This window comes from Heterocephalus glaber, unplaced genomic scaffold, assembly GCF_053883595.1.
Source record: "Heterocephalus glaber isolate CG9 unplaced genomic scaffold, H.glaber_assembly_v1.0 deba00001481, whole genome shotgun sequence".
Taxonomy (NCBI): Eukaryota; Metazoa; Chordata; class Mammalia; order Rodentia; family Bathyergidae; genus Heterocephalus; species Heterocephalus glaber.
Genome location: NW_028258317.1, coordinates 27,324,050 through 27,340,296, shown reverse-complemented (window position 1 = coordinate 27,340,296; position 16,247 = coordinate 27,324,050). Strand labels below are relative to the sequence as shown.

The window sequence follows — 16,247 nt, the reverse complement described above, 5'->3', positions numbered from 1 at the left end:
GGACTGAATTAGTCTATTTAGACAACCACAAATAATTTTTTCTATGTGTAAAAAATTTGAAAATTCTGCAAATCCATTTATTCTGATAAAGTAGAACTTAATTCAACTCATATTAAGTGTTCTTAGAAACATGAAAAACCAGGCAGGGGATTTAGCTCAGTGTTTTCGCCACCTGCTGCACAAGTGCAAGGACCTGAGTTTGATCCCCCGTACCAAAAAGAAAAAGAAACATGAAAAATCAGTGACTGCTACAAATACTTATTGTCCCAAGAACTAGTTGTCTTTCCCTCCCTACCTCTCTTTCTTCTTTCCTTGTTTGTTTTCTTCCTTATTTCTTTTCTTCTTTACTCATTCTTCCTTCTTTCCTTTCTTTATCTCTTTAAAAATAAAACAAAATATATTATGTATTATTCAAATGTTTCACAAGATTCCTAATTCTGGAATGCTATGAATTATTTCATTTCTAGGTATATGCAATCTATTGTCACGTACCTTGCTGTGAGCTATGTTAATTGGCTGTAAATCAACTCATTAAGGACCACTGTTTTATGATGCTGCTAAATCTAATATTGTTTTCAACAACTTGGCCTTTATTTTTTGGGGGGGGTGGGCACTGGGGATCAAACTCAGGACCTTGCACTTGTGAGGTAGGAGTGGTGCTACTGAGCTAAATCCCCGGCCTGGCCTTAAAGTTTTTTTTACATTTAACTTCTAAACTTATCTTCAGAACCTTGTATAGAATGATAGATTGATAAGTAACACCTCTACAGGTAGAATTATTACACAAATTCACTGTTTAATGGCAATATTCCCTAAACCATATAGGAACTATTCAGTTTAGTACTGATCGATTTCTGTCAATATTTAATCTGCATTGACCATTGGGTTGATTATAATGCATACTGATCTTCTGATATAGCATGGTTTCTGTTAGTGACAAAATTCTATTGATATATTCACCTATAGAATCCAAAACTGTAAAACTCCTGTGGTTTCTATTTTATATACTGTATTAGCCTCTAGATGATGCATGAAAGCAATATTTATAACAAATTTTTGGTCTTTATGATATGATCTTATAAAACAAAGACTGGAAGTTCCCATCATAGAACATGTTTGCTTTCTATTATGAACGGGATCATTTTGTAAATGAAATGATAAATTTTGTTGTTGTAAAGCATACATAGGAAACATGACTTTCAAACTACACTCTTTATGAAAACTTTCTTTTAGCTATAATATACAGGGAACATTTTTCCTATTATTGTAAATATAATAACTAGACAATGCTATACATTTAGAGTAGGCAAATTCAACAGTGGTTCCCTTCCTTCTCTCAGAAATCTTCAAAAGTTACAATAAAATTGTAACCAGAGAGCACATTGAGGTAAAATTTTGGAAAACAGTAGATGGAAGGGAGCTAAATACTTTGAAGACCAAAGAGAAATCTTAGAATATGACTGAACCCAATTTTGGACAAATTCAGCAGCTGGATTCTGCAAAAAAGGCAGGGCATTCTTCAAAGGAAATTATAAAATTCTTGGCTGAAAATGCAGAAAAAATTTATACTGTATAGTTTGGTAATGAGGATACATCATGACACTCTTGAGTAGTGTCAGAATGTCAAGATTCACAGAATACCATTGTTTGGATGACAAATCAGACAATGGAGTGGTGGTAGACTCTAGAGAAGTAGCATCCCTGAAGCTGGTAATTTTATTGGTTGCAGAAAGAGAAAACCTAAGTAACTCACATACCAAGTAACTCACATACCCATAAAAGCAAGACACACAAAGTAGTACGTGTTCATGCACAGATACATTTTTATGCACAGTACATTTTCAAACATTTCCTGGGTCAAGAAGAATATCTTCTGAAAAGAACATGAGCATGACCTTTCTCAATAAAAGCATTCTATAATTAAAATAGAAACATAAGGGGCTAGGGATTTATCTCATTGGTTCCGGTGCCTGCCTGGCATGCACAAAATCTGGAGTTCAATTGCTGGTACCCCCCAAAATAAAAAAAAATTAAAAAATAGAAACATAAGGTCCATACAATGATGCATGCCTAAAAAAAATGAAAAATTAACAAGTCCAAAAGATACTAGCAAGGAAAAATGAGACCTTAACAATTGAAATTTTTCTGAAACATTACAAAGGCAATATTTGGCAAATTAACCAAAGAACTCCAATATAAGTGCCATAATTCTACATGGCAAAATACAAAGAGATAAAATGTGAACTGAAAGTTCTTAGAAAAGGAGTAAAAGGTAAGAGAGAATTGTCCTAGAATAGTAGGATACATTGGAAATAGTAAAAGAATAAAACACAATTATGTACATAATAAACCACATGGAATATTGGAATAAATAAATGCAAGAAAAATAAAAAGTAAAAGGAAAATTTTAAACAGCATTAGAAAGAAAATCATACTAATAACAGTACAAAGTAAGTAAAAGTATTTAAATATTTTCAAAATTTATGCCCTCAAATAAGAACTCAATAAAATTATTTGTTGACAATGTATAAAAAGATAGAATTTTATGTCAGAGAAGAAAATCTTACAAAATATTTTATGTATTACTTGAATTTATATCATGCAAGAAGATACCATATTTTCTAAAAATCAGGGAGTATCAATAAAGACAGAGATTGACAAGAAAAATCAAAAATTAAAGATGGAAAAATCAATGACCATTGAATCAAATATAATCAAAATATCTATGCAGGGGAAAGGGAAAAGCAAACTAGCTTCAATATTAGAAAAGAAATATCAATTAAAGACTGAAAAAATAAAAATTTATCTAACCTTTTAATCCAGATTTCTGTGCTTGCTAATCAGATGGAAGTATTTTTAATATATTTATTGACCAATCTGGTTTCTTCCTTTGTGAATTTCTTCATACAATTGATATATTTTCTTTTGGCTTAAGTAATTAACTAGTTAACTTAATTATATATAATTTTTTGTGGTACTAAGTGTTGAACTCAGTGCCCTCACACTGAGCTATTTTTATCTTAAAACAGGGTCTTGCATTGGTGCTAAACTGCTCAGACTGGACTTGAGCTCATGATTCTCCTACCTCAGCCTGCCAGAGTGCTGAGGTTACAATTCTGCACTACCAGATCCACTTTGGATTTTCACTTTTTATTTTTATTGAAATACTTTTTTCAATTATAGTAATTGCACAATCCTTTCTTTCTGTTTCTTTCTTTCTTTCTTTCTTTCTTTCTTTTCTCAGTTTTAAAAAAACACTTCTCAAAAAAAAAATCCTTCTCCAGGGGAGGAGGCTTCCAGGTTGATGTTCCACCAATCCCAGCTCAGAGGAGGTGAGCCTTGTGGGTGCCAGCAGCACCCCACCCCTACCCCATCAAAATGAGAAGACACATAAACAAGCCTCAAAACAAGACTTCCAGATCACCTACATCTACCCCAAAAGGAAATAATATGGAACTCTCTGATACTCAACAACCTGGACTCTCTGAACTGGCAACAAAAGAGGACCTGGTAAAAATGAAATCACAAATAATTTCTCAGACAACAGCAGAGATTGTGCCCACAGAGCAAAACATGATTAATAAATCTAGAGAGGAAGTGAGGAACATGATGGAATCCCAACATAAGAAAGAAATGGAATCCATAAAACAAATTTTCAGGAGACTAAAAACTCCATTGAAAGTCTACGCAGTAGAATGAGCTAATGTGAGGACAGAATTCCAGATGCAGAAGATAAGATTGCAATTAAAGGAAAATTGCTTTAAAATTGTAAGGGACAATGAGAAATCAATCCAGCATCTGCTAGGGATCCAAAGAAGAACAACATAAGACTGATCAGAGTCAATGAAGAAACAGGAGAGAGTGCAGATGACATAAAAAAACTGTTTACAGAAGTAATGGCAGAAAACTTCCCAAGCAGGGGAAAAGAACTTGACAGACAGATAAGTGAGGTATATAGGACTCTAACTAGCCTCAATCAAAAAAATCTACATATAGGCATATAATTGTTAAGATTCCAGAAACCCAACAGAACAAAGTTCTTCAAGAAGTTAAAGAAAAGAAACAAATCACATACAAAGGAAAGCCCATCAGAATCACAGCAGACTTCTCAACACAAACCCTCAAGGCAAGAAGAGCTTGGAGTGACATATTCCATGCCCTAAAGGAAAAGAGCCTCCAATCCAGATTGAGGAGCCCTGCCAAATTCTCTTTCAAAATTGATGGAGAAATAAGATACTTGCATGACAAAAACAACCCCAGGAACTTCATTAATGCCAAATCAGCACTCAAAAAAATATTTGACAACATCCTAGGAAAATGCAATGAGGATTACAACCCCAGGAAGCTCAGCAGAATGAATCCATCAGGCATGACAAGAAATTAAATGCAATTTTTGACCAGGAAACCTAGCTGGAGACCTAGCCAGAGACCTAGCTGGTGAGGACCCCCAAGCATGCCCACCAGCCTCCAGCTTGGCCATGTGCATGGGCAGAGCAGGCATGGGCTGAGTGTGCACTGCTCTGTCTGGCTTGTTCCACTCACTTTTGACCAGGAGACCTAGCTAGAGACCTAGCTGAGGCACAGAGGAGCATAAAGGCCATTGCCCTGAGCTCCAGAAGTGAACAACAGAGAGAAGACCTCTTTCAGGCTCCCTGATGAAAATTGAAGCCTACTGGAAAAGTGAAAAGAATCCCTGCAATAAAGGCACACCAGACCATCATGCTTGGTAAGTTGGAGGGATCATCACCTCCCATCAGAACCTGGTCTATCTTCAGGGGAAAGATAACTGGAACCTGCAGTAGAACCTTGCAGAGTTCAACCCTGCAGGAGGATAGGGATCTCAACTTGGGACTTGCAGCCAGAAATCTGCCTGAGTCTCACCAGTCTGTGACTGGCTTACTGAGACTCATTCACTTATAACTGCACATTGCTGCCCATATTGTCTATTGTGATAGCAGAGAGAGAGCCTGAAGGAAGACTTTCATTTTTATCTTTTATTTGTTCTTTTCAAAATTACCACTTTTTTTGCTCTTATTTTTAATGTTTTTCTTGTTACTCTTTTAAAATTTTTATTTTTCCTTTTTTCATTCTTTTCTTGTTTCTTTCTCTCTCTCTCTGCCTTGCTCCCTTGCTGTCCCACATTGTTCTTCATCAACCTTTTTGTTCCTGTTCTGTCTCTAATTCATATTTCTTCTTTATCTTTCTTTTCTTCTCTTTCCTTCTCTTGCCTGTGCTATCTGACTGCTCTGCTAACATTCCCCTATCCTTCTATTTATCTATTCCTCCCTCCCCAACTCCTTCTAACTCCCCATCCTGAAGGTTAAGTTGCTATATTGAAGAGTTTAGTCACTATAAACATATGTTGGGTTAGCCCTTGATTTTAGTTTAATTCACACAGGTCAAGGTGATAGATTAATAACTACCACAAATTGTCATTTTCTAAGATGTACTTGATGCTATTGGGTTGCAGATTGTATCACTTGGGTTAAGGTGTTGTGATTGATCTAATCAGTTGTCCTTCCTGGTATAATGAAAATGAGACAGCCTCAGAGCCATTTTTTTTTTTTAGAAACTCAAAAACCTAAAGACCATCTATATTTGGAAGATGCCTCTGAGAAGTAATCATTCCATAAGTGTTCTAAATACATCAGCAAAGATATTTACAATAAGCAGCTTCAAAGTATCAACTCAGGAATTAAACCAAGGACAGTACAAAAACAAAAATGAGAAGACATTTAAGTAAGGCACAAACTCAGACTTTCACCCCAAAAAAGGCAAATTCTGGGGGAAATGAGGTGGAAAAGTCTGAAAATCAGCCACCTGGATGCTCTGAATTGATAGCACAGGAAGTAACAAAACAGATGAATGAGAATCTAGAAAAATTCAAAACAGAAATAATTTCCCAGATAACTACAGAGATGGTGAGCAAAAGTGAAAGATGTGATTAGAGGCACAAGAACAGAAAGAGATAAAAAAATAGATGATCTCAAAAACATGCTGGAAGCCATGAATGCCCAGCATAAGAAAGAAATGGAAACCATGATCACCCACCATAAGAAAGAAATGGAATCCATGAAACAGATTCAACCAGATATTCAGGAGATTAAAAACTCCATTGAAAGTATGCACAGCAGATTAAGGGAATCTGAAAATAGAATATCAGATATAGAAGACAGGATTGTGGTTAAGGACCATGAAAATAGAGATCTCTTAAAAATAGTAAGGGACCATGAGAAACCAATCCAGCAGCTGCTAGATGATGCAAAGAAGAATAACATAAGACTGATAGGAGTCCACAGAAAAACAAGAGAAAGTACAATTGACATGAAAAATTTGTTCACAGAAGTAATAGCAGAAAACTTCCCAAACAGAGGTGGAGAATTGGTCATACGGATAAGTGAAGCACATGGAACTCCAACTAGCCACTATCAAAAAAAAAAAATGTACACCTAGACATATAATAGTCAAGATCCCAGAAACCCAACAGAAGAACAAAATTCTATAGGCAATTAGAGAAAAGAAGCAAATCACCTACAAAGGAAAGCCCAACAGAATCACACTAGGCTTCTCAATGCAAACCCTCAAATCAAGGAGAGCCCGGAGTCAAGTATTTCAAGCCATAAAAGAAAATAACTTCCAACCTAGACTGTTGTACCCTGCAAAACTATCTTTTTAAATCGATGGGAAAATTAGATACTTAAACCTGAGAAATTTCATGAACACCAAACCAGCACTCCAAACAATTCTAAGCAATATCCTAGGAAAAGACAATGAAGGTCACAATTCCATGAGCCCTAACAAAGGGATGCCACCAGGCAGGGTAAGAAACTAAAGGGAAAGGAGGGAAAAAATAAAAAATAAAAGAGACAACAACAACAAAACATCATGACAAAGATGAGTCAATATCTATCAATTATATCTCTCAATGACAATGGCTTCAATTCACCAATCAAAAGAAATAGACTGGCAGAATGGTTTAAGAAGGAAAATCCAGCAATATGCTGTATGCAAGAAACACACCTAACTCAAAAGGAAATTCACAGACTGAAAGTAAAAGGATGGAAAACAGTTCTCCATGTGAGAGGAACCCAGAAAAAAGCAGGGGTAGCAGTTTTATTTGCAGACAAAGTAGATTTCAACCCAAAAGTTATTAAGAGAGACAAAGGTGGTCACTACATCCTTGTAAAGGGACCAATCCAAGAGGAAGAGATGACAATCACAAATACATATGTACCAAATACAAATGCCCCCAACTATACAAAACCAATATTAATGGACATGAAAAACCAAATAAGCACTAACACAATTGTCGTTGGGGACTTCAGTACACCACTATCACAAATAGACAGATCATCTAGACAAAAAATTAACAATGCAAATCTAGAACTGAACCAAGTTATTGAACAAATGGACTTAAAAGATGTTTACAGAGTGTTCCACCCCACAAAATCAGAATACACATTCTTTTCAGGTGCACATGGGTCATTCACCAGAATAGACCACATACTAGCTCATAGGACATGTCTAAGTAAATGTAACGGAATTGAAGTTACCCCCTGTATATTATCAGACCATAGTGTAATAAAATTGGAGATCAATAACCTAAGAAACTGCAAAACTCCCACAAACACATAGAAATTGAATAACACACTCCTGAACAACCAATTGGTAACAGCGGAAATTAAAGAAGAAATGAGACAGTTTCTACAAGTAAATAAAAATGTCTGTACAACATACAGAAATCTATGGGACACAGTGAAAGCAGTTCTACATGGGAAATTCATAGCAGTGAATGTCCACATTAGGAAAACAGAGAGAACTCAGACAAATAACCTAATGCAAAACCTCAACCTCCTAGAAAAAGAAGAAGCTCCTAGAAAAAGAAGAGCATAACAAACTGAAAGCTCATACAAGAAAGGAAATTATAAAGATCAGAGTAGAAATCAATGCAATGGAGACTAAGAGAATGATACAAAAAAATTAACGAATCAAAGAATTGGTTTTTTGAAAGAATAAATAAAATCGGTAAACCTTTAGCCAACCTTATCAAAAAAAGGAAAGAAAAGGCTTAAATCCATGTACTTAAGAACGAAAAAGGTGAAGTCACAACAGACCCAGCAGAAATCCAGAGGATCATCAATACCTACTTTGAGAGCCTGTACTCTAATAAAATGGAAAACACAGAAGAAATGGACAGATTCCTTGATACATATGAATTGCTAAAGTTAAATGAAGAAGACATAGGAATTCTAAACACCCCAATAACAATGAGTGAAATTGAAAATGCAATAAAAATTTACCAACAAAAAATCTTCAAGTCCTGATGGTTTCACTGCTGAATTCTACAAGACATTTAAAGAAGAACTATCACCATTACTCTTTAAACTAATCAAGGAAACTGAAAGGGAAGCAAGGCTTACAAATTCTTTCCTGGAAGCAAGTGTTTGATTCCAAAACCAGGGAAAGACCCAACCCAAAAAGAGAACTACAGACTGATCTCGCTAATGAACATAAATGCAAAAATCTTCAACAAAATGCTGACAAACAGAATACAGAAGGTTATCAAGAAGATCATACACCCTGACCAAGTTGGATTTATCCCAGGGAATCAGGGGTGGTCCAACACTTGTAAATCAATAAATGTAATACACTTTATTAACAGAGTCAAGGACAAAAACCATATGATCATCTCAATAGATGCAGAAAAGGCATTCAACAAAATCCAACACCCATTCATGATAAAAAATCCTACAGAAAATTGGAATAGAAGGTCTTTATCTCAACCTGATTAAGGCTATCTATGAAAAACCAACAGCCAACATCATACTAAATGGTCAAATACTGAAAGCTTTCATGGTAAAATCAGGAATAAGACAAGGATGACCACTATCACCACTCCTGTTCAATATAGTTCTAGAAGCTCAACACTCAAAAAACAATAACTTTCTTATATACAAATAGCAGACTCACTGAGAGAGAAATTCAGGAAAGAACTCCTTTTACAATAACATCCAAAAAAATGAAATACCTAGGAATCAATCTAACAAAGGAAGCAAAAACCTCTACACTGAAAACTTCAGCACTCTAAAAAAGGAGATTGAGGAGGATATAAGAAAATGGAAAGAGATCCCTAGGTCCTGGGTAGGAAGAACCAATATAGTGAAAATGGTCATACATCCAAAACTACTATATAGATTTAATGCAATGCCAATTTAAATTCCAGCAATATACTCCACATAACTAGAGAAAATAATCCAAAAATTCATTTGGAACCAGAAGAGACCTAGAATAGCAAAAGCAATTCTAGGCAACAGGGACATGGCTGGGGGTATTACAATCCCCAACTTCAAATTACTACAAAGGTACTGTGATAAAAGCAGCATGGTACTGGCAAAGAAACAGACCTGAGGATCAGTGGAATAGATTAGAAGCTGTAGAAACAACTTCAGACATACTCAGCCACCTCATCTTTGACGAAGGAGCCAACCACCCTCATTGGAGGAAAAATAACCTATTTAGTAAATGGTGTTGGAAAAACTGGATTTCAACCTGTCAGAGATTAAAAGTAGACCCATACCTATCACCATTAGTTTAATATAAACTAAGATTGAAGTGGATTAAAGATCTAAATATTAAGACAGAAGCACTAAACTTGCTGAATGATAAGATAGGTAGACCTCTTGCAGATTTTGTCATAAGAAAAGAGTTTATGAATAAAACCTCAGTAGCATGGGAACTAGCACAAAGAATAAATACCTGGGATCTCATCTTATTAAAAAGCTTCTGCATTACAAGAGAAACCACCAACAGAACTAAGAGACAACCTACAATATAGGAAATAAATTTTAGCAGCTGTACCTCAGAAAAAGGTCTACTATGTAGAAAATATAAAGAATTGAAAAAAATCAGACCCCCCTAAATTCAAGGACACAATTCAAAAATAGGCATCTGAAATGAACATACATTTCTCAGAAAAAAGAAGTAAAAGCAGCAAATAAATACATTAAAAAATGTTCAACATCACTGGTCATTCAAGAGATGCAGATGAAAACAACACTGAGATTTCACCTCAGTGCAGAAAGAATGGCTGCTATCAAGAAATCAACCAATAACAAATGCTGACAGGGGTGTGGGGAGAAAGGAACCCTTCTCCATTGTTGGTGGGAGTGCAGACTGGGGCAAGCACTGTGGAAATCAGTATGGAGATACCTCCATGAAGTAGGGCTAGAGGTCCCATTTGACCCAGCTATTCCCCTGCTGGGGATCTTCCCCAAAGAATTAAGAGTCATACCACAGCTATATATGTGCACCCATGTATATAGCAGCACAGTTTTTAATAGCTAAAGCTTGGAAACATCTCCAATGCCCTTCAACTGGAAACTGGATAGAGAAGATTTTTTTTATAAAATGGAATACTGCTCAGCCATAAAGAATGAGAAATTAGAGACATTTATAGCTAAATGGAAGCATATTGAGACAATACTCTTAAGTGAAATAAACAGGACACACATGTCTAAATACCGAATAGTTTCTCTAGTGTGAGAAAGTGAAAGTGTAAATAAGGGTTAAAATGATTAAAACTAATTATTGATAATTTGAAGTAGGTTGAAAAGTTCCATAGCAGTAGGGGTGGTTTGAGGGGAAAGGGGAAGGAAAGAAGGGAAAGGAAAAATTATGAGAAAAGTAAAAAAAAAGGAAACAAAATCTATGTAAATAGGGAGGGGTGGAGGAGGTGAAGGGCGCACAGGTAATGGGGAAAACAATGAGGACAAGATACATCATGTACAGGGATAAACACCCAATGATAAATGTAAACGTATTGTATACCTAAAATATACCAATAAAGAATTTAAAAAAATTATTGCAAAGGGAGAGAATCCAACAAAAAGAAAAATTCATGACAATGATAAGTCAATACATATAAGCTATAACCATGAATATTAACAGTCTAAACTTGCCAATCAAAAGAAATAGACTGGCAGAATGGGTCAAGAAGAAAGATTCAAAAATATGCTGCATACAAGAAACACAGTTAATTCAAAAAGAAATTCATAGACTGAAAGTTAAAGGGTAGAAAACAATACTCCATGTGACAGGAACCTGAAAAAAAGCAGTAGCAGTTATCCTCTTTGCAGATCAAGTGGATTTCAAAGCAACACTGATTAAGACAGACAAAGAAGGGCCCTACTTCCTTATAAAGGGAACAATCCAAGAGGACGAGATGACAATCATAAATATCTATACATCAAACACTAGTGCACCCAAATATATAAAACAAATACTAATGGGCATGAAAAAATCATATAAGCATTAATACAATAGTAGGGGGACCTCAATACCCAACTGTCACAAATAGATAGATCAACTAGACAAAAAATACACAACAAAATTTTAGAACTCAATCAAAATCTTGAACAAATGAACTTAACAGACTTTTACAAAGTGTTCCACCCAACAAAATCAGAATACATATTCTTTTCAGCTGCACATGGGTAGTTCTACAAAATAGACCAAATACTCCCTCATAGAATATATCTAAGTAAGTGCAAAGAAATTGAAGTTATCGTGTGGATATTATCAGAAAATAATGTGATGAAATTGTAGATCAATAGCAAGAGAAACCGCAAATTTTCTTAAGCACGTGGAAATTGAACAACACACTTTTGAACAACCAGTGGGTCACAGAGGAGATTAAAGAAGAAATCAGACAGTTCCTACAATTAAATGACAATGCCAATACAACATATCAGAATTTGTGGGACACAATGAAAGTCTTAGAAGGGAAATTCATAGCAGTGAATACACATATTAGGAAAACAGAGCGAGCCCAATAAAACAATTTGATGCTAAACCTCAAGCTTCTAAAAAAAGAAGAGCAGGACAAACCCAAAGCTCATACAAGGCAGGAAATTATAAAGATCAGAGCAGAAATCAATGCAATGGAGACTAAGAGATAGATACAAAAAAATCAATGAAGCCAAGAGTTGGTTCTTCAAAAGAATAAACAAAACTGACAAACCTTTAGCCAACCTTATAAGAAAAAGGAAAGAAAAGGCCCAAATCCATGCAATTAGGAATGAAAAGGATGAAATTACAATGGACACAGCAGAAATCCAGAGGATAATCAATATGTACTTTGAGAACCTATATGCCAAAAGGATGAAAAATACAGAAGAAATGGACAGATTCCTAGATACATATGCATTACCAAAGTTGAATGAAGGCCTAAAAATTCTAAACAACCCAATATCAATCAGTGAAATTGAAAACATAATTAAAAACTTGCCAACTAAGAAAAGCCCAGGTCCTGATGGCTTCACTGCTGAATTCTACAAGACATTTAGAGAGGAACTCCTGCCACTACTGTTGAAACTCTTCAATGAAATGGAAAGGGAACCAATATTCCTGAATTCATTCCTGGAAGCAAGCATCACCTTGATACCCAAAGCAGAGAAAGACCCAACTGGAAAAGGGAACTATAGGCCAATCTCACTAATGAACATAGATGCAAAAATCCCTAATAAGATACTGGCAAACAGATTGCAGAAGATCATCAAGAAGTTGATATACCCTGACCATGTGGAATTCATCCCAGGGGTGCAGGGATGGTTCAACATATCCAAATCAATAAATGTAATACACTATATCAATAGATCCAAGGACAAAAACATATGATCATCTCAATAGATGCAGAAAAAGCATTTGACAAAATCCAACATGCATTTATGATAAAAACTCTACAAAAAATTGGAATATATAGTCTCTACCTCAATCTGATAAAAGACATCTATGAAAAACCAACACCCAAGATCATACTAAATGGTCAAATACTGAAATTCTTCACTAAAATCAGGAACAAGACAAGGGTGTCCACTATCACCACTCCTGTTCGATACAGTTTTGGAAACATTACCCATGGCAATTAGTCAAGAGAAAGAAATAAAAGGAATAAAGATAGGAAATGAAGAAGTCAAATTGTCATTATTTGCAGATGATATGTTACTCTATATAGAAAACCCTAAGAACTCCACCAAAAGTCTTCTAGACCTAATAACCACATTCAGTAACATAGCTGGATGCAAGGTCAACACAAGAAAAATGAATAGCTTTCCTTTACAAGTACAACAGACTTGCTAAGAGAGAAATAGGGCAAAAAATTCCTTTCATAATAGCATCCAAAAAGTTGAAATACTTAGGAATTAACCTAACAAAAGAAATCAAAGACCTCTTCTCTGAAAACTATAGCACTATGAAAAGAGGGATTGAAGAGAATATCAGAAAATGGAAAGACATCCCCTGCTCCTGGTTTGGAAGTATCAGCATAGTGAAAATGGCCATCCTTCCAAAACTGCTATATAGATTCAATGCAAACTCAATTGAAATCCTATCAGCATGTTTCACAGACCTTGAGAAAATCATCCAAAAATTCATTTGGAACAAGTAGAGACCTGGAATAGCAAAAGCAATTCTAGGTAACAGAGACATGGCAGGGGGTATTACAACCCCCAATTTGAAACTGTACTACAAAGCTACTGTGTTAAAAACAGCATGGTGCTGGCAAAGGAACAGATCTGAGGACCAGTGGAACAGATTAGAAGATGAAGAAACAACTCCATACATACTCAGCTACCTCATCTTTGACAAAGGAGCCAAACACCCTCACTGGAGGAAAGATAGCCTCTTTAATAAATGGTGCTGGAAAAATTGGGTTTCAACTTGCCAAAGATTAAAACTAGACCTATATCTCTCACCATGCAATGAACTAAAATCAAAATGGATTAAAGATCTAAATATCAAAACAGAAACGCTGAACCAACTGGAACAGAAGTTAGGTAGAACTCTTGAAGACCTTTGTGTAGGAAAAGATTTTATGAACAAAACCTCAGTTTCCCGTGAATTAGCACAAACAACAAGTGGGATCTCTTCTTACAAAAAAGCTTCTGCACAGCAAGAGAAACCACGAACAGAGCTAAGAGACAACCCACAATGTGGGAAAAAATTTTCACCTGATGTTCCTCAGACAAAAGTCTACTATCTCGAATCTATAAAGAACATAAAAAAAAATCTGACCCTCAAATTTAAAGATCCAATCCAAAAATGGGCATCTGAAATCAACAGACATTTCTCAGACAAAGTAGTAGAAATAGCAATTAAACATATGAAAATTGGTTCAACATCACTGGTCATTCGAGAGATGTAGATGAAAATAACACTGAGATTCCACCTCACCCCAGTGAGCATAGCTGCTCATGAAATCAACCAATAACAAATGCTAGTAGGGCTGTGGGGAAAGAGGAACACTTGTCCACTGCTGGTGGGAGTGCAGACTGGTGGAAATCAGTGTCGAGATACCTCAAATTACTAGGACTGGAAGTGCCATTTGACTCAGCTATTCCCCTGGTGGGTATCTTCCCCAAAGAATTGAAAGAATCATACCACAGTGATGTATGTGCACCCATGTTCATAGCAGCACAGTTTGTAATAGCTAAAACTTGTAAACAGCCTAAATGCCCCTCATCTGAAGACTGATTAAAGAAAATGTGGTGTTTTTTAAAATAAAATGGAGTACTGCTCAGCCATAAAAAATGAGAAATTAGAGACTTTCATAGCTAAATGGATGCACACTGAGGCAGTACTCCTAAGTGAAATAAATAGGACACACGTGTAAATACCGAGTAGTTTCTCTAGTGTGAGAAACTGAAAATGTAAGGACTAAAAGGTATAATAGATAATGTGAAATAGGCAGAACAGGGATAAAGGGAAAGGGGAAGTGGGAGGGGTAGAGGAAAAGAAGGAAAGGAATGGAATTAATATGAGAAAATGAAAAAATGGAAACAAAGTCTTTGTAAATAGGGAGGGATGGAGGGGTTAAAGGGAGGGCAGGGGAAGGGGGAAAAAATAAGAACCAAGAGAGATTATATAACGGTGCACATTTCCATTGATGAATGTCATTATATTGTATACCTAAAATGTACCAATAAAATAAGATTTTTAAAAATCCTTAAATTTCAAAAAAAAAAAAAAGAAATTTGACTTGGACCAAGATGTTGTAGATTTTACTGGTCATTCTCTTGCATTATACTGAACTGATGACTACTTAGATCAGCCATGTTGTGAGACCATTGATTGAATTAAACTTTGCAGTGAGTTTTTGGCAAGATATGGCAAAAGCCCATACCTTTATTCACTTTATGGCTTTGGAGAACTACCACAAGGATTTGCAAGGCTAAGTGCTATTTATGGCAGTACCTACATGCTGAATAAACTAATTGAAGAATTAATTGTGCGGAACGGAAAAGTGGTTGGTGTAAAATCTGAAGGAGAGATTGCTTGCTGTAACCAGCTCATCTGTGACCCAAGTTATGTAAAAGATTTGAGTAGAAAAAGTGGGCCATGTGATTAGAGTTATGTGCATCCTCAGCCACCCCATCAAGAATACCAATGATGCCAATTCCTGTCAGATAATTATTCCACAGAACCAAGTCAATCGAAAATCAGGTATCTATGTTTGCATGATCTCTGTACACAGTGTGGCAGCACAAGGGAAGTACATTGCTATTGTTAGTACAACTGTGGAAACCAAGGAACCTGAGAAAGAAATCGTTTACCAACTTTGGAGCTCTTGGAACAAATTGAATAGAAATTTGTTTGCATCAGTGACCTCCTTGTATCAAAAAACTTGGGAACAGACAGCCAGATCTTTACTTCCCAAGCATATGATGCTACAACTCACTTTGAGACAACCTGTGATGACATTAAAGACATCTACAAAAGGATGACAGGATCTGAATTTGACTTTGAGAAAATGAAGTGAAAAAAAAAATGGCATCTATGGAGAAGACTAACAGCAGTACACATTAATATCTAATTGGGACAAATTAAAAATTTTGCAAATAATACATATTGTATGAAATCAATATTCTAAGGCCTGCTTTTGTAATCACAATGGAAACTGAAGAATGCTGCACCAGTGAATACTCCCCTTCATCTTGGTAGTCTTATGTATTAACTTTTCATGGATTGACTATTCAGATTGATGGCTTATAATTTTGTTTAATTTAACCAAGTTGGCTTTTTTCTAGTGGAGGAACAGTTTTAAAAAGGTTGTGATACCAATTCAGAGAACTTGATACAGTATTTGTATCTTTTAATCAGTGTAGACTTTGCAGCTTTGTGTTTCTGCTGCCAAGAGCTGGATCCATACAATGTGTGCCATCTTGACATTAGTGAGATTCTAAATTGAATAT

General features: G+C 35.7%; 1 pseudogene; it reads left to right on the top strand.

Annotated features, from left to right (window-relative positions):
- The first annotated feature begins 1,620 nt into the window (after positions 1–1,620).
- LOC101704266 (rab GDP dissociation inhibitor beta pseudogene) lies at positions 1,621–15,977 on the top strand (annotated as a pseudogene).
- The last annotated feature ends 270 nt before the right edge of the window (positions 15,978–16,247 follow it).